Genomic DNA, 19,279 nt, shown 5'->3' on the forward strand with positions numbered 1-19,279 from the left:
AGCCCTCGATGAGTAATAAACAAAGCAGACAAAAATTCCAGGGATGTCAGACATTAATAATGATGATGATGATGATGATGATGAGTAAATTATATAGTGTGTAAGAAGGCGATAAGGGCTCTGAAGAAAAATAAACTAAGAAGGGAATTTCAAATTGTGGAATCAAGCTAAGAAGTAAGATCATATAACTAGGTAATGTAAAGATCACATGCAAACCTGGACACTGTGACTCTGAAATGGGCCACAAGGATTACCAGCTCCAAATTAACTTCTCTCCTCCTCTTGGGAGCTTTGGTTTCCCTTCCCATTAGCTTCACTACCAGCATTATTTTGCTGCCTAGATTTGCTGTTGTTTCCTTAAGGAAAATATTACATTAGCCCCAATACAGTCCAAGCAGGCACAAGGAAGACATAATCCAGCCCAGCTCTAATTAAAACACGGCCTTACGATAACAAAAATTTTCACTCAGGGGAATCATTAGCCTGGGCTTTCAGTCTCCTTTTGGCCTTTTTCCCTAGCTTTTCCCTGGATTCTTGTAGTCTTCCAGGGGATTGTGTGGGAAATAACTGAGAACTGGTTTCCTCAAGTTAACTACTTTTTAAAGAGTGAAAGGGTGGGAGAGAAGTTGAGGAGGAGAAAATTTTCCAGGCCATCCTGGAAAGGCGAAGGGAGAACAAATCTTTTTCCCTTCACAGAGCGTCAAATCCCACAGACTAAATGGACAAACCAGAGAGTCTGCTCTTTGTCAGACTGTCCCAGAATCTCTACTATGGGCACGTGGTTTAAAAGATACCTGGGGAGGCCTTGTTCTAGTAAAATATAGCAGGTGTGGTGACTTTCCTGGAATAGAGCTTTTAGGTAATAGCTTAAAAAGGAGCAGGAACTTGATTTTATAAGTCAAAAGGGAACATTTATCTCAGGCTTAGAGGAGAAGTGTTTAAGAATGTTCAGAATAAAGTTCAAAGTAAGTCAGAAGACCCCCTGTTATAATTAAGTGATTATGGAGATTAGAATTCTCATTCATCATTCAATAAGTTTTCATTGAGCAGCTACTATATGCCAGGCACTGGGGGAATAAGACAGAGGAGGACCTTTCTTCAAAGACCTTTCTTTCTAGAGGCTACATTATATGCCCTTTGCTATAAAACAGCTGAAGAACACAGGCATAAGAACAACTTTCTGATCTGCCATCCTGATGCCCCCTTCAGACTGGATAAGAGCTTCCTTCTGTGCCACAGAGTACCCTACACTTCCCTGTCATAGCATTTACCACACTGTGTGGGGATGCTTGCTTAGTTGTCCTTCCTGCTCTCTAGGAAGCAGCCTGAGGACAGTGACCATGTCTATCTTATTGACAGTTTATATTCCTCCTACATGCTTGCTAAATACTTGGTTGAGTGGCTGACTGGCTGGCTGGAAGGATGGATGGATGATTTGCCGGGTTAAAATCAGAATTCTTTGCATAGAGAGACAGCCTGGCAGAGTGGTTAAGAGGATGTGCTCTGAATTTGCTGTTAGACTTTGGACCAGTTTTTAAATTTCCCAACGTTTCAATTTACTCATTTGCAAAATGGGTATAGAAATAGTTCCTTCATTATAGTGTTGTTAAGTGAACTGCAGAAGGTAATACATATGAAGTGCTTAACAAAGTTCTGGAAAATAAATTGCTCAATAAATATCTACTATTATTGTCAGTATAGAATGGCAGCTTCCAAGGCGACAATTTGCTAATCAAGTACTGTCTCCCTACCTTTTCAGCTCCATTATAAGATCGGATGTCAATTAGTAATTCCAAGCTAAAGTTATCACTGTGAGTTCAAGACCTGAGAAAAGATTAAAAAGAGAATTTGAGAATAAATATAAGTGCATATTAAACAAGAAAATTGAAAGAGGAAAAAAGCTCAAGATGGCGTGTACAAGGCAACTTTTCTAGGGCAATAATACCTCTATTGCTCTCACACCTGCACCCCCCATAGATAGCCAAAGTACCAGTTTATCTTCTGGGACATACTCATGCATCACAGAATGTCATAACTAATAAAAATCAATGAATTTCACTGAATGTTCACTAGAAGAAGAAAGAAAAGCAACATAATAATCTTATTTGAAGTTGTCTTATCTAAACCTAAAGTTACTATGTTATCTTTCTTCTTTCTTTTGGAAATCTAACAATCTTCTTTTCTGTGTAAGACCTTTAGTCATAATTATCATAGTGCCTCCTCATCTGTGTTATTGCCTTCTTAGTGAGATGAACAGATAACCTTTGACCAGTCTGTGGAAACCCAGTCACTTTAATGTGTCCCTCTATTCTGTCAGAGAGAATACACTTGGGCTGTTCCCTAACCACAGGGATCCTCAAAGGGAATTTATAAACTTACTCAGAGAAAAAAAAAAAATTTTTTTTTAATTACTCAGACTGGAGCCTCTGATGGCCCTGGAAGCTCTGAATTGGCAGCTGTCACACATGACAGAAAGTATGTCAATATCCAGGGTGGTGTCTGGCGCACATGCCCAGGCCCACAATAAATGGAAGCTGTTCTGATCAACTATCTAGGCAGAACCTTCCTTTAGCCTCAAGAATTTTCTGTCATCACTAGGCTATAACTGCTGCATATCTGGAGAGAAAAATGAAAAAAAAAAAAAAGTTTCATAAGTTTAATAGACTTAAACCTAGGACAGTATCTACACATATTTATACACATATTTCCTACCTACCTTAACTGATAATCAGTAACCAAGTGAGCAACTCGAGGACTTAACACTAGGATATTAATGGCACCAAATTAAACATTTCACAGAATTTCTTTCACGTACCATCTGTGCATTCTCTGCCATCCTCCCATAGAATGAGCAGGGGTAGGGGTTTTTGTCAGGTGCCCGGCACAGTGTTGGGCTCATAGTAGTGGCTCAATAAGTGTTTGTGGTATGAACTGAATAAATCTTCAGTTGANAAAAAAAAAAAATTTTTTTTTAATTACTCAGACTGGAGCCTCTGATGGCCCTGGAAGCTCTGAATTGGCAGCTGTCACACATGACAGAAAGTATGTCAATATCCAGGGTGGTGTCTGGCGCACATGCCCAGGCCCACAATAAATGGAAGCTGTTCTGATCAACTATCTAGGCAGAACCTTCCTTTAGCCTCAAGAATTTTCTGTCATCACTAGGCTATAACTGCTGCATATCTGGAGAGAAAAATGAAAAAAAAAAAAAAAAAGCTTCATAAGTTTAATAGACTTAAACCTAGGACAGTATCTACACATATTTATACACATATTTCCTACCTACCTTAACTGATAATCAGTAACCAAGTGAGCAACTCGAGGACTTAACACTAGGATATTAATGGCACCAAATTAAACATTTCACAGAATTTCTTTCACGTACCATCTGTGCATTCTCTGCCATCCTCCCATAGAATGAGCAGGGGTAGGGGTTTTTGTCAGGTGCCCGGGCGTGCATTCTCTGCCATCCTCCCATAGAATGAGCAGGGGTAGGGGTTTTTGTCAGGTGCCCGGCACAGTGTTGGGCTCATAGTAGTGGCTCAATAAGTGTTTGTGGTATGAACTGAATAAATCTTCAGTTGACTTAAAATTTAGCCTAATGCAATTACGAGAAAGGCGATTAGAAAAATGGTGTCACGACATAGAAAAAAACCCTTCTGAGTAAAAGTAATTGAAAAAATCAGGATACAGAATTAAATACATACTATGATTACAACCAAGTCTAAAAGAATAAAAAATACATAGAAAAAAATTCCAAAATGCCACAATATGTGGGGTTTTCTTAGGTGGTAAAATTATAGGTGTGTATACTTTTATGATATTTCATAATTTTTATTGTGATATTTCAGGGGGACATTTTATTTCTATATTAGAAAGTATCATTTTAACAGTGATTAAAACTATTAATAAACAAAGAAATTATTCCTTTGTCCTTAAAGACCAAAGACTACTTGTCTAGCAACAATATTTCTCTTAAAGTTGTCAACAGACTCTTCTGACTTAGCTACTATCTTTACTTCATCTACCTTCACTCATACTGGATTTAATATACAAAAATCAATATTTGTCACTCAAATAGTTGAGAAGATCTGATTAACTGTACTATTTCTGGAGCAAGTTTTTTGAAGTATTATACCAGGGATAGAAGAGCATTATTCGTCACATAATATACAATCATATTTCTTGGGTGAGGTTAAAAGGTAAAAGAAAGCAACGTTTTTCCTAAAAATTTTACATATGCTCTGCTCTGACAGCTTTTAAGTTTAACATGTTGCCTACCAAGACAATGAAAACAAAACTTAGAAATAAACAAATAGCCTTCTGACCTAGTAATTGACTCCCTATTTAAAACTTATAAAATTAATTCCATTACTTTAAAATAAAAATTTATATATATATACACATAGATTAATGCATATATGTATGTATAGTTGTAAATAATACCAAGAAGTATATAGTTGTACATATAACTATTAGTATCATATTGTGTAAAGCTGCAATAGAAAATTCAGCAACTTATAAATATGGCCCATGCTCTACATTTATAATTAAATATTACTACTACTCACTAAATTACATGCTATAGAAAGTGCCTACTCAATTTTCATGGCCTTCGTGAATACTACTATATGTTAAATAGCCTCAGTTTCTCTTATAATGCTTTAAATAAGTTATTTCGCAGTCTGGTCATGCAACCAATTAACCTAGTTATCTGTAATCATAAACAAGGCAACTCCTTCAGGGATAACAAGCTATGACTTGATCATGTCCACTCTAACATTTATCAGTTTGATTAGCTATAGATTCTAATTTGTTTCTTGTTTGTAGAATTATTTAAAAATCAATTCTAATATGTGTGGATTCTTGGGAAGAATCTTAACTGAGAACAGCTAATGCTGTGGAGTACAAATTTGCTTTTTAGAGCAAATTGCTTTCCAGGAAAAGGTAGTTAAGGAGCAGAGTAGAAAAACTCATAAAATTCGACGTGAACTACTTACCAAAGGACTGTCATGGGGAGAGAGCATAATAGGACATTTACTCTCTCCCTTAGTTCAGGTATTTGAAGTGGAAGATTCTCACTTAATATTTGGCAGTATGCTTGACAGAACAGCATCCCATGTGTTTGATCTTCTCCTAATAGTAACCTGCTTCTCCCTTATTAACTAGTCCACTGAAGAATAATTTTTAAGTAAAATTAACTCAGAGTCACTTTATTGATTGGAAAATTAGGCATAAAAAGAATACATATTGACACCAATATTTCAGTTGCCAACCCTTCTTACCTCTTGAGGCTACAGATACCTTGTCTACTCCACAATGAAGAGCTTGGGACTTCAAATTTCAATCGGGTGTTTCATTGCCTAAAACTTTAAACAAAGAAAAAAGAAATCAGGTTGGCCTAGTTCTTGTTTTGATGGGCAGGAAAATCAGATTATAATTTAGGACCAAAAAAAAAAAGTTGTTCCACAGGTTTCCTCCATTTAGGAGGAAACAAAAGTCGATGCAAACACAAAACATGATTCGGTACCACTGTGACCTACTAACTTCCTCCTGGATGAATTCTTTCTCCCAGACTCATGAGAGTCACCTTTTTCCCACTTATATCGTATGTCTCCGAAGGGTTCAATAGAGTCACCTGAAAGGACTCTTAGACAAGAGGAAATAAAATGCATGTAGAAAATTGGAGGAAGAAATAATAATTGTGAGGAAAGGTGCTGTCTTTGAGCCCCCACTAAGACCCGGCACCATTAAGCATCCTTTATCAAAGTTATGTTGTTTAACCTTCACAACAATGCAGACATAATTAATTATCTTTATATTACTGATAACATAACTGATGTCCAGAGAGGTTAAACAACATCCAGAATAGCAAACTCCAGTTTGCCAATTTCAAAATTGAAACTCTTTTACTATGGCAAAAAACATTTTTAACAAAACAAGACATTCTCCAGTGGGATACTTAATTCTACTGTAGAAATAGTATCTTCGAATTGGTAAAATTGTAGTAATCTCTTAAGTTAAAACCTTCCTGATTCAGAGCAAACTTCAGAAGGTGCTGTCTAGTCTCAGCTTGCACAAGTTCCCTAATGGAGCTCTCAACTACCTCTCCAGATAACCCATTTCCCTTTAGACAGCTCTTGTTTAAAGTTTTTCCTAAGATTCACTCTGAAAACAGTAAAACAGTTCCAAACCCTCTCCTCCATGGCAGCCTATTAGACTGTTTCAGGCTTTTTAGATCTTTTAAGACCTCCATGACACTTTCCCCCAAAACCTTCTCTCCGTGTTTCCATAGGAAACCTTCCAGACCTTATCCATCTAGCTTCCTATGGATGTGTTCAGCTTGTTGGAATGACTGTTTTTAACATCTGACTGGAAGAAGGATGTTAATCAAAGCCAAGAGCCATAGCACCTTTTTCTGATCTGCGGCACCGTACTTCTATAAACGTATAAAAATATTGTTATCACTTATTTATTTATTTGTCAAACGTATCTCAACACTACTGGGTCATAATGAACTTAAAGTCAAGAAAAATTCCTTAGTCTTTTTTACTTGTACTGTGCACTAGCCAAATCTCCCCCACCTTACCCTTGGGCAATTGACTTTTTGAACCGAATAACAGGACCTTTTGTTTCCCCCAAAGTTTTACCCTCAAATTCTTGAACACTCCAGTCTGCTAAGCCTCGTATTCCCCATTCCGTAATGTAGGGCCATCTCTAATTTGATCATTCATACTTTCCATGATTTAATTCAGATAAACAAAATTGCTACAATGGTCAGGATGAAAGCAAAGCCCTGGGCCCACTATGAAAACCCACTAACCATCTTTATGATGCTTTACTAATTACAAAATACTTTTACAACTATTATCTCATTTAATTCTTTCAACTACTCTAGGCATAAGACACTATCATTGTTTTATATGTGAAGAAAAAGACTGAAAATGACTATGACTTGCCCAGCTAATAAATGACAAAATAGGAAATAAGCCTAGGGCTTCTGACTCTATATCCAGTGTTTTTTCAAAGACAGATTATTAAACACAGTGATTAACCTAAACTCTTTTTCTTCTCACCATCCCTCATGGATATTAACAGAAACTAATTAAAATCAAGAAATATTTTCTACAGATAACAAAATTTCACTAACAGCAGATTAAAAGCAGGCTGTTCTGATGGAAGCAGTGGGGGGTTCTTAGCTTCTGCCTCTCTGTTCCAATTTGGGCCTCCCCCAGTCCTGGTACCTGCAGCACCTTATAGTCCTCTGAATACGATTGAGAAATCACTAACCAATGGCATGTCCTTAAATGATGACCTTCCCTAAAATAGTTTTTAACAATTGCCATGCCTTGTTTTTATAATACATTCTAGACCTTTGTGGAAGATTATCCATCTCAGTGGTTTAATGACATTTTACATGGGACAGAATTGTTTCAAAGTTTGAAGGAATATTTGGGTTTATTTAATTCAAATCTTTATTTCACAGATGAAGAAACAGCAACCCAGGGAGAATAAGTGACCCACACAGGATCATTCCTGGAGCTGCAAGGCCAAGGACACAGATCTGGACCCTCCCAGGCAGGTGAATTCTTTTGATTTTATCATGGGCCCTTTTGATTGCAACATGACATCTTCAACAAGATGAAGCTTCGAGTTCTCTCTTAAGTAACCAACAAACATTTATTTATATGCTGAATATTATATTGGCATTTAAGATGATAAAAGGAGTAAAATATAGTAATTAACTTTAGCAATTAGGCCTCAGAACAGTGGTTCTTAGCTTACAGACATTACAGGTTCCTTTGAAATGTATGCAGAAAAATGTTCATCTATGCAAAATTTGCATACATTGCAAGGGATTCATAGATGCCAACCCCCTCAAGTCTTTGGCCTCCTCCAGATTAAGAACCCCTGTCCTAAATTCATTTTTAATAACTGCACCCCATATTTTGTTTATGCCACATATGTTCAGTGCAATAATTTATTTTGTTCACTTTGTGCAATCTTCTTTAGACTCCTGTTTTTTCCTTTTCAATCATTAAAGTTACCATGGAAATTGTGCCATTGGCACCATGGGTGGGGCTTTTACATCAGTATATCTAGCTGCACTTTGTGAGGTTTTAAGATTCAGACCATGTCATGGAGTGAGAAAAATCAAGGCTGACATGCATGTTACCTTCAACATGTGTTTTAGCACATTAGTTATAGAAACCTATGTTTAGTTAATATTTTGATTGAAAATTAAATGACAGAAGAATGAAAGTAAAACTTTAAAGAGCAGTTACTATCAAAGTTGCTGGTTCGTTCATATTATACTTTACTCATGTATTTTCAGGCAATTAATATAAACATTAATAGTGTATAAATCAAATGTATCTGTGCTGTAACTTATTGTCTATGTGTCTCCATTTGCAAAATTAAAATTTAAAAAAATAAGAATTCCTGGCCTAGAACAAGCCAATCCCAGTACAAGTGCCAAAGTCAGAACTGCATAGCACCAGCTCCTGTCTTATTTATGGGTCTGCTGGGTAAAGTCTGCTTCTGTTTCCACATCCTTCATCTTTTATTTAAATGGAGCAGCATCTTATTCTGGAAGACCTTTGGTACAAAAGAGGAATAAGTGTTTTAGTAAGCATTTAATTAACTACATAGGACAAATTAAGAGAAAAATAAAGTAAAAGGAAACATTGTCTTCCAAAAATGTTAACAATAAAAGTGAGGATAGTTAGTTTTAATAATAAGATATTCATTTTTTTCCTGGTTCTTTTATTTTTAAGAAAGAAAAGGAAATAGAATTTAATAAACCTAGACTACCACTAGCTGCCTGCCCATTTTATTCAGTCTATAGTAAAAATGACCCTCAGCCAAAGGAAAAAAGGGTAGGGGGTGTGGACAAAAAGAAATAGATTTATCTTGTGAATAGCTGTTTTCTAATCCTTCCCTTTTTGCTATAATGTTTCAAGAGACTTATGGCTCTTAAATGGTTGGCAACAGTTTCTTCATTTCAAAATATTTTGGGAAACTCCAATATTACTTTAAAGTTATTGATAGTGAAGCTTCATTTTACTAATTTGAAAAGTACTTGTTGGACACTTAGCATTTGTAAGCCACTGTCCAGGAGGCAGGATGGTGTCATAGGAAGAACACTGTGGAGTGAGAGAATTCTAGGACTGAATCCCAGTGTTGTTTCTTCCTTGGCTTCTGAAAATAAGAACAGTACAAACAACTTATCTAGACTCAGTTTCCTCATCTTTGAAGTGAGATAATATATTCAAAGTGCTTAGTACAATTCTTAGCATATGTTAGGTACTCAACTCAACAAAGAGCAGTCACTATCAAGGTTGCAGAGGCCTTTCTGTCTCCTTTACAATAGCCACACCAGAATTGAATAAACATTCTGAAGAATAATCTCTCTAAAAACTGGTTTCTAATTTAGTAACTAATAAAGGTCACATGCTCTGCCCATTCTCTTTTATTCTTGTCCAGTATTCATAATCTAGCAATAGTATGTTAGCATAGTGTGGTAGCAATCGTAATAGCTTACATTCATTTAGCCCTTCCTGTGTGTTATTCTAAATACTTTATACTTTGTAACCTTCCCAGTAATTGAATGAAGTTCTATTATCATTCCTGTTTTGCAGTTGAGGAAATCGAGGGTCAGAATGGTTGGGTAACTTAGCCAGGGCACACAATTAGTAAGGACAGAACTGGGATTGAAACTCACACAGGATCCAGAGCCCAAGCTTGTACCCACTCCTCCACACTGCCTCTCTGCAGGATTCTCACCCAGCTCCCCACACGGTCATCATGGGACCTTGGGCCTTGATTTCTTCATCTTTAAAATAGGTTTAATTTAAGTTAAGCACCTAGCCATTCCCTGCCATGCTGGCACCCCGAAATACTATTACTGTTCCCTGAACAGAGTTTCACAGTATAAGATTCTAGAAATGTTAAGGAAGAAATCTGTATTTGCTTCTTAGGGCTGCTATAACAAATTACACAGATTTGGTGGCTGAAAATAACAGGAATTTACTCTCTGATAGTTCTGGAGGCTAGAAGTCTAAAGCCAAGTGCTAGCAAGGCTGTGCTCCCCCAAAGGCCCTAGGAGAATCCTTCCTCACCTCTTCCAGCTTCTGTTGGCTCCAGGCATTCTTCGGCTTGTGACTACATAACTCCAATCTCTGCCTCTGTCTTCACCTGGATTTTTCCTCCTTGTCTCTCCTCTAAAGATATTTGTCATTGGATTTAGGGCTGACTGGTAATCCAGGATGCTCTCTTGTCAAGTACCTTAACTTAATTACATCTACATAGACCCTTCTTCCAAAGAAGGTCATATTCACTGCTTCCAGAACATGGAACATATCTTTGGGGGGCTACCATCTAACCGACTACAATGTCTTAATCCAAATCTTGGAAGATTCTCTCTGTCATGCTTCCTGACAGCAAGCCTACACTTATTCATGTCATGCTTCCTGACAGCAAGCCTACACTTATTCGAAGAGGGAATAGAACATTTCATCTCACCCAGTTTAGGCCTATAGTCAAAATGGTTACAAAATTTATTGATTGAAAAAAAAATTTATATGCCCAGTTGCCATTAGCCTTCTCCTCATTTACCTAAAAATCAACAAAGTTCTTAGAAACAAACAGTTGTTGCCTGTTTAAAAGAACACATTTGTAGCTCATCACTCCTCTGCTTTGTGCTGGAATCCTGTGGGTAACCATGTGCTTGGGAGCAGGTAAAGGATGAAGCCAGCACTGATATGTTCACACTGTTCTCCCAGGAGAATGAGAAATCCACCTGGCTAAATTGCCAGTGAGACTTTTTTCTTTTTTCTTTCAGTAGATCATTTCAGTAACTCACTTCTAAGTATGAGATTACAAAATCTAATTAGAGTAATTTAGTTGCCTAAAAGCAACAACATGTTTTGGCTGGATTCTATAAACTCCTGCCTTTCCCTTCTCACCTCCCTGCCCACCCCATCCCTGAAACCATCTGACCTGGAACACAGCAGTGCAACCAACCTTGCAGGGAAGTGCTCCTTGACCCAGGAGTTGGCAGAATGAGCACCTCACAATGCTGTGTCCCAACGGTCAGTCTCCACTCCTTTTTCTAAAAAAAAGCAGTGATAACTGAGATACAGAAGCAGGTCAGTTGAGGGAAGTGAAAGGACAGCAGACCATTGTCACAAAATCACATCTATGAAAGTTTAATGTTTCTGGTCACCAAAATAAGAAAAATACTGAACTCATCACCAGAAGCTTTCCACCATGTAATAAGAAATAAGGGATAAGCCAGAAGAAAAAGCAAGAGAAGGAAGAAGAGGGACAGGTGAGTAAGCAAAAACTAAAGAAGTTCTACAAGCACATCTGTTCAGTGTTACCAAAAAAAGGGGGGGGGGAAAAAAAAAAAAAAAAAAAAAAAATACAATTGGGGGGGTCTTGGTTAACCCGCTGCCTATACAACCGGATTTCCTTGGCACAGTAATGGGAGCAAGCATTCAGCAGGTGTGCTTTTTACAAATTAACTTTGCAGTAATTCATCTTCTTTACCCTGAAATTGTTCTTTAGATAGAAGTTTTCAGTTTCTGAAGACTCATCAAATATAATAACAATCGGTGCAGATATGATAAAGGCTTAATTTTTCACGGTCAGGCTTCTAGCATGTAAGAACAGCAGACATTAGAAACAATAGTAAGCAAGTAGTTCCTTTATCAAACTACGAGCTTTGGTGGCTGGGGAAGAGCTGGGAAACAGGGGAAAAAGGCAGAACGGTCACAATGAGCATGGAAAATGGTCACCAGGAAAAGGGTTTATAATGACAGTAGAAAAGTAGTTTTAGCCAAACAATTTTGCTGCTTTTCCAGTCTTACTCCCTTTTAAGTGCTCTTGGTATTGGGGTCTTATGAGCCCCTTATTTCTTCTCAAAAGCAGGTAAGCATATCATAGAATTTATAATTCACACAAATACTATATAGAATTCCACTGATGCCAAGAATAAACATAAAAATGTCAAGTGTCCTCTTAGAAAGTTCTTTGGAGTTTGGAAGTTCTGAGTTTTCCTCTTACATCTGAAAGCCAAGAGGAAGCGAACCCCAGCTGGGATCTCATAAATATTATTTGAAGACCTTTGGTGTTATGTGTTTACTCAGCTTTGGATGGTACATCCATGAGATTTTGCTAGACTTTGTAATGCCCCACTCCAACTTTAAAAAAAAAATTGTTCAAACTATTTTAAAGTTTATTTTTAAATGTTAGTCTTTCATAATTTTTAGGGTTATTCATTAAATTTTTTTTATTTTCAATTGTGATTTTAAAAAAACACATAATGTAAAATTTACCATCTTAATCATTTTATTTATTTATTTATTTTTAACCGGTAAGGGGTTGCAACCCTGGGCACAGTGTGGTCAGCACCACGCACAGCCAGTGAGCGCACCGGCCATCGCTATATAGGATCCGAACCCGTGGCCTTGGCACTACCAGTGCTGCACTCTCCCGAGTGAGCCACTGGGCCGGCCCTACCATCTTAACCATTTTTAAGTATACAGTTCACTAGTGTTAAGTATATTCACATTGTTGTACAAACAATTTCTAGAGCTTTCTCATTTTGCAAAACTGAAACTCTATATTCATTGTATAACAACTCCACATCTGCCATTCTCCACCAGCCCCTGGTAACTACCATCCTATTTTCTGTTTCTATAGGTTTGATTACTCTAGACACTTCATGTAAGTGAAATTATACAGTATTTGTCTTTTTGTGACGGGCTTATTTCACTTCAAGAAGGGTCATCGATGTTGTAGCACGTGCCAGAATTTCCTTCTTTGTTCAGGCTGAATGATATTCCATTGTATGTATATACCACATTTTATTTATCAGTTCATTTATAGATGGACATGTGGGTTGCTTCCACCTCTTGACTATTGTGAATAATGCAGCTATGAACATGGGTGTACGTTAATCCACTTTAAAAAAAAATGTTAATGACTTTAAGGTCATTGTTAGTGTTGCAATTCTGTTCACTTTTTACTTCTAAAAACAACTTGGCAGCCCTTGGCAACAATATCTTCAGGAGGAAAGTCATCCAGAAGCTTTATACTTTCCTCTTTCCTTCTTTATAGAATAACAAGGTTTCTTTCTTTTTCTTTTTCTTTTAAAATAAAATAGTAAGGGAGGTTTCGGTGATGGGTCATAATAATCAACCACATTGTATATTGACAAAATTTAAAAAAATAAATAAATAAATAAATTTAAGGGAGGTTTCGGTGATGGGTCATAATAATCAACCACATTGTATATTGACAAAATTTAAATAAATAAATAAATAAATAAATAAATTTAAATAAATAAATAAATAAATAAATAAAATAGTAATAAAGAAGCTCATTCTAGGAATGACATTGTAGCTAAACTTTGCCCAGAAGCTCTACTCTCCATTCCAGTGTTGCCAAAAATAAACAGGGATACTTGCCCTGTTTCTATGTTAGTAAATGAAAGGACACCAGGAACAGGACAAGGTATATCATCCCCCCATCACAAATTTTTCTTCCTATTCATAACATCTACTCAGCATTAATGTATTTGCCACTCTTTTTAGTTTCAAAATATGTATCTTCTTTTTGATAGCCACACATTGAGATTGATGTAATCTGAATTTAGTATTTCCTAAATTATTATGAATTTTTTTGTTAAAGTCAAATTCCAAATTTTCTTTCCCCACCAGAAATTCTTCATTCATAAATTCCTCTGTAGTCTGTTAGAACATGCTTTGAAACTACAGTTACTTGTACACTCCATGTTGCATAATGGTGTCAATTGATAGATGGAACGGAAATACGTGTTTTCTATTGTTCTGCTTTAATTAGAATTAATGAAAATTAGAGACAATAAAGCTGGTTCAGATAGTCACAAAACATTCTGCACTTGTGTGTAACACAAAACAACACTGTACTGAAAACAACTTGGCTAAGTTTTTGGGTGAGACTTTTTCCTTTGAGTACATTATTTCAGTAACTCACTTCTAAGTACAACATTATAAAATTTACTTAGACAAACTTAGTTGCAGAAAAGCAATAACATGTTTTGACTTAGAATTGCTAGTTTCTTACTCTCTAAAGAGTCTACAGAATTTTCCAACTAGTTCATGAATGTGTAGAGAAGGTACCTAAATCGCCCTGGGTGTTTGATTTTCTCCTTATCTTTGATTCCTCACAAACTTTTAAGTTGGTTTTTTAGCTCCCTCTAAAGACTTGGGCTCAAATCTTTACTTCTAGTCTGACTTCTAGTATTTACTGTGCTGTCAACATGAGGAATTGGTTGCCAAAGGAAGGCAGAGGAGTGTTCAAAGATGGAAAGGAAATTTCCAGGAAGATGTTAAGCAAAGATGGGATTTTCTGTGGGGCACAGAGAACATTGGGGTCACCCACAGAAAACTTAGAGCAAATTTCTGGAAACTGGGAAGCCGATAAACTACTGTTGTGCCTAATTCTGACAAGACACAATGTGAGGTTCTGCCATTAATCATGTGAACTTAAACCACATTCGTGTCTCTGATGCAATAAGAAATCATGTGTCTCTATATGTCTGTGAATCAAATTGTGCTCACATAAAGAAGCAGCTTGTGATGAGGCCCCCAAGACAGAAGCCATCACATAAGGTTGTGCATTGTACAACCCACTTGACAGTATGTATTGGCCCTGCCCAATACACATTTGAAAATTTGTTTAGCGATTGCAATGCCTTTCAAGTAGTGGTTTATGGTAATGGCTATGTGCATGCATCAACATTTATTTATTTATTAATGTACTAGGCAATTCGATTAGCAAACACAAAAAGCTGGGGTTTTTTTCTATAAAATATAACAAACCATTTCATTGATGAAGTAACTGTTATAGGATATTCCACAAAGACTTTTTGAGTCTATAATTTAGTAAAGTCTTGCAAATAGTTTAAAGTTGTACCAAACCACAAGTAACAGAAACAGACTATTACTACAACTATTAATATTACTTCTAAAAAGCCAAAACACATCCCTATGCTTTTTTATTACATCACTGAAACAGGCTTAGAAGTATTTATCAATTATCTCCACTTTACACGTGGAAAAACTGTGACACAGAAGGTTTTGAAGTTTGCTCAAGGACACAAAGTAAAATAAATACCCATAGAAAGAAAGGGGGAAAGAGAAGAAAAGAAAGAAACAGAACAGAAAAGAGATGTAGCAATAGAATTCAAGTCTCCTGATGTTCTTAGTCTGTGATTCTTTCCATTAGAATCATTTTTCTACCTACCAATTTTAAATTATTACTCACCTAGAGTAAGCACTTGTAAAAGCCATTTTAATGGGATTTAAAACCACTTCAAGTGTTTCATATTCCCCACAGAGCCATGAACTTTTAACATTATGAGAAAGTAAAAAAAAGCATTTGTTATATATGCATATAAATTTAGCACCAGCTCCCTTCCATTCTTCAAAAAGACAGATTGTACTGAATTTGCAGAAAACAATCTGTCTAAAATGCATTGCCTGAAAGCAGACAATGAAAATTTATAAGCACCTTTTATGGGCCAATATTGTGCTGTAGAAATATTAAATAAGTCCAAGTATGGTTCCTGCCCTCAACAACCTTACAATTCAGTCAGTCAGCCAGCAAGCCAACCAACCAGCTCACCGGCCAGACACTGGGCATGAAAAGATGAATGCCACACATTCCCAGTATTCAAAGACCTCATAGTCTAGTGGGGAAACAGCTGGTAGATGGCTGGTTATGATACAGTATAATTGCTGAAATGTTGCTACAACAGTAACACATAGAAAAAAGTAATATATTTTACTTGGTGGGGCTGGGGAGTCATCTGCCAATGTTACAAAGATGAGAAGATATGGGAGATACATCTTGAAAGTAATTAGGTTTTATCTGGTAGAGTAGGGGCAGAAGAGGATTGCTAGGAAAGAGAAGAGCATGAAATAAAACACAGGAGCTTTAGATTGAGTGGCATTTAGCAGGAGAGTTGAGAGATGAAGCTGGAGAGGTAGAGAAATCAAAACATGAAGTGCCTTAAACGAATGTTTTATTTTATAGGAAATGGAGAAACGCTGAAGGTTTTCAAGCAAAGAAATGAACCTATACGTTTAGAAAGTTAATTCTAACAGCAGTGTGGAGATTGTAAAGTAAAGGGGGCAAGTTGGTAGCCTATTTCATTAGTTCATGTAAAAGATGGAGAAAAATCCACAGCACTGTCCAATAAAACTTTCTGCAATGATTAAAATATTCTGTATCTATGCTGTCCAATATGGTAGCCACTAGTCACATGGAGCTATTGAGTGCTGGACATGGTAGTTCACACTAACTAGCATTTGCCATACTGGACGGTGCTGATACATCTTGGAGAAGGTAACACTTGAGTTAAGCCTTCAGGTAGGGTTTTTCCAACTGCCGGTTGTAACTGGTAGGTTAAGAAATCAATGTATTAGGTCACAATCAGGATGTTTTAAGAAAAGGATGACATGGAATAGGGTAGAATTGACTAGAATAAATATAACAGAACAGAATAGAATAGAAAATATCAGCATGCACTGCAAAGTAAGTATTATTTGGAGAGACATTTGTTTCACTTGTATGACACTGTGTGTGTGAGAGAGACAGCACACATGGGTGCATGCCCTGGATCACAGTGTAAAATGTATTTTTTTCCTATTACATTTTAAAATGTTTAAAAGCCAGTGTCTTATAGAAGAGTATTAATTACTTACATAGAGTTACTGGAACAAGTGTTCCAGAAGGGAAGAAAGCCTAAGCAAAGCTCACTGGAGTTTAGAATAGGGATAACTCTGAACCTTTCAAGAGTTTCCTAATTATTCTTTTTTCCTTTGAAATTTTTAAATAGACTTTATTGTTTAGAACAATGTTAGATTTACAGAAAAATCAAAAGATAGTACAGAGAGTTCCCATATACCCTGCACCCACCCAGTTTCCCCTTTTAAATGAAAGCTTATGACATATTTGTTACAATTAAGGAGCCCATATTGATATATTATTATTAACTAAAGACTTTACTCAGCTCAGATTTCCTTAATTTTTACCTAATTTCCTTTTTCTGTTCCCAGATTTCATCCAGGGTACCACATTACAATTAGTCGTCTTGTCTCCTTAGTCTCCTCTAGGCTATGAACTTTTTTACATTTTGCTTGTTTTTTGATGACCTTGAAAGTTTTAAGCAGCATTGGCCAGGTATCTTGCAGGACACCCCTCCATGGGAATTTGTCAGGTGTTTTTCTCATGATTAAACTGGTGTTATGGGTTATTGGGAAGAAGACCGCAGAGGTAAAGTGCCATTTTCATGACATCATACCATGGATACAGACTATCAACATGATTATTCGTTGCTAATGTTGACCTTGGTCATCTGGCTGAGGTAGTGTTTGTTGGTCTTCTCCACTGTAAAGTTACTTTTTTTTTATTCCACTTTGGAAAGAAATCTCTATGCTCCAAATTTTTTTAATAAACAATTAAATAAATTAATTTATTTAATCAAAGGAAGGCTTGTACTTGAGTAAGCCATATTGAGTTCTTTCCAAAGAAAGCTAGTTCTTCTGGGTACAGATACAGTCTCTGTTTGATACAGGATCTCTCTCTGCAACAGGCAGGACACTTTTATCGCTTCTTAACTTTTCAGGTTCCAAATATAAAGTAAAAAAAAGCTGAGTGATGGATGCAGAATTCCAAAATGAGTTGGGAAGGAGTGAATCCCAAATTGATTGAGGGTTCTTCTGACTTTTCAACGCTGATTCTGATGTTCTAGAAGTAAATTTAAATGTAAATGTGTTAGTTATTTTTTTTTCCCCAGGAGGGAAGCTAATTTTTAGAAAGGGAAATCTCTTACTGAGAAAATCCTATAATTTGGAGTACTTTCTTTTAGACAGGAAAGGGCTGCAGGATCATGATCACATCTTCTGCAATATTCCCAAGATAAATGCCACCATACCTAATCATCTGCTACTCATCTCTCATTGCAATTGCCCAACTTCCTCCCACTCCTGTTCCCAAGAACAGAAAACAACAACAAAGAGCTTCTTGAGCAAGCCAAGCCACTGCTCCCCTGTAAGCGCCCCTCAACAGTATTCTTTTCTCATGACTCATATACATGGATTCATGTTAACACATGTACGAAAACAACAACAAAGAGCTTCTTGAGCAAGCCAAGCCACTGCTCCCCTGTAAGCGCCCCTCGACAGTATTCTTTTCTCATGACTCATATACATGGATTCATGTTAACACATGTATCTTTTTAATGGCTAAGTTATTTACTTTCTTCCCCCCTTCAGATCAGAACGAAGTCCTGCCACCAAGTAATATGGGTCAAACGTCCCAGGTCGTCTTCGTCTCAATTTGGGAGAAGATATGAAACTTTATCTCCTTGCCCACTGCACACAAATCTAGTGAGAGAAAAAGCATCACCTGTTGATAAAAGGGTAGTGGCATTCAGAAATAAAAAAAATAGGTACTTACTCTCCATTTAATTATGAAGTAACCTCTTAGGGAACTTCCAAGTCCCTAATATTTTCCACTGTCCCAGTGTCCCTACTCATTCAGTGAATACCCTTTAGGATTCAGTCTCTCCCTCTGGTCCTCAAGACTCTAATAATCCTTCTCCATCTTCTTCCCCACAACCTGGAAAAGCTCCGCTTTGAGTCTTTCATCCATGCTAAGATGTACATTACTAATAAGAACCTTAGGCTTTGCCAGTTCCTGGTAATATTTGCAACAAATAGGCATTCAAACCTTCAGTTGCTAGATGAGAATCTGCACTGTAAAATTTCAGGAAAAAGTCTTGAACGAAAGAGGAATAGGGCCTGGGGAAGGTGAGGGAGGGTGGAGCTAAGGCCCCCCAGATATCCTACACACCTGCCTCCACTGTCCTTGCTCAGCTTTGAGGTGATCACTACGTTAGTCTTCGAAGACCTCAGAAAACCTCCATTGGAATTTCTACTTCTTCATCCAGTGTCAGTTCACAGGATATTCCCCACCTTTGAATGCACAACCTCGTTAAAGATCTAAAAGGGTTTCAAAAGTCATCAAGTTTAGAGGAAAAAATTTTTAAAGAAAAAGAAACTACTCTCTCCCTCTTTTCAGTATATGGCAAATCATCTTTTAAAAAGCACATAAGTGGGGGCCGGCCCGGTGGCGCACTGCTGCAGTGCGCCGCTTGTGAGTGCGGCGGCGCTCCCGCCGAGGGTTCGAATCCCACATACAGACCGGTTCCTGCTCACTGGCT

At 37.0% G+C, this 19,279-nt stretch overlaps 1 protein-coding gene across 1 annotated transcript in view; it reads left to right on the forward strand.

Moving 5' to 3' along the window:
* Positions 1-7,507: 7,507 nt before the first annotated feature.
* SPTSSB (serine palmitoyltransferase, small subunit B) overlaps positions 7,508-19,279 on the forward strand; it is an 18,157-nt gene continuing 6,385 nt past the window's right edge. The window contains exon 1 of the mRNA XM_008568355.1: positions 7,508-7,578. The gene's annotated coding sequence lies outside the window, so the exon portion shown is untranslated. The remainder of the gene's footprint in view (positions 7,579-19,279) is intronic.

The sequence above is a fragment of the Galeopterus variegatus genome, unplaced genomic scaffold, assembly GCF_000696425.1.
Source record: "Galeopterus variegatus unplaced genomic scaffold, G_variegatus-3.0.2 Scaffold403, whole genome shotgun sequence".
Classification (NCBI taxonomy): domain Eukaryota; kingdom Metazoa; phylum Chordata; class Mammalia; order Dermoptera; family Cynocephalidae; genus Galeopterus; species Galeopterus variegatus.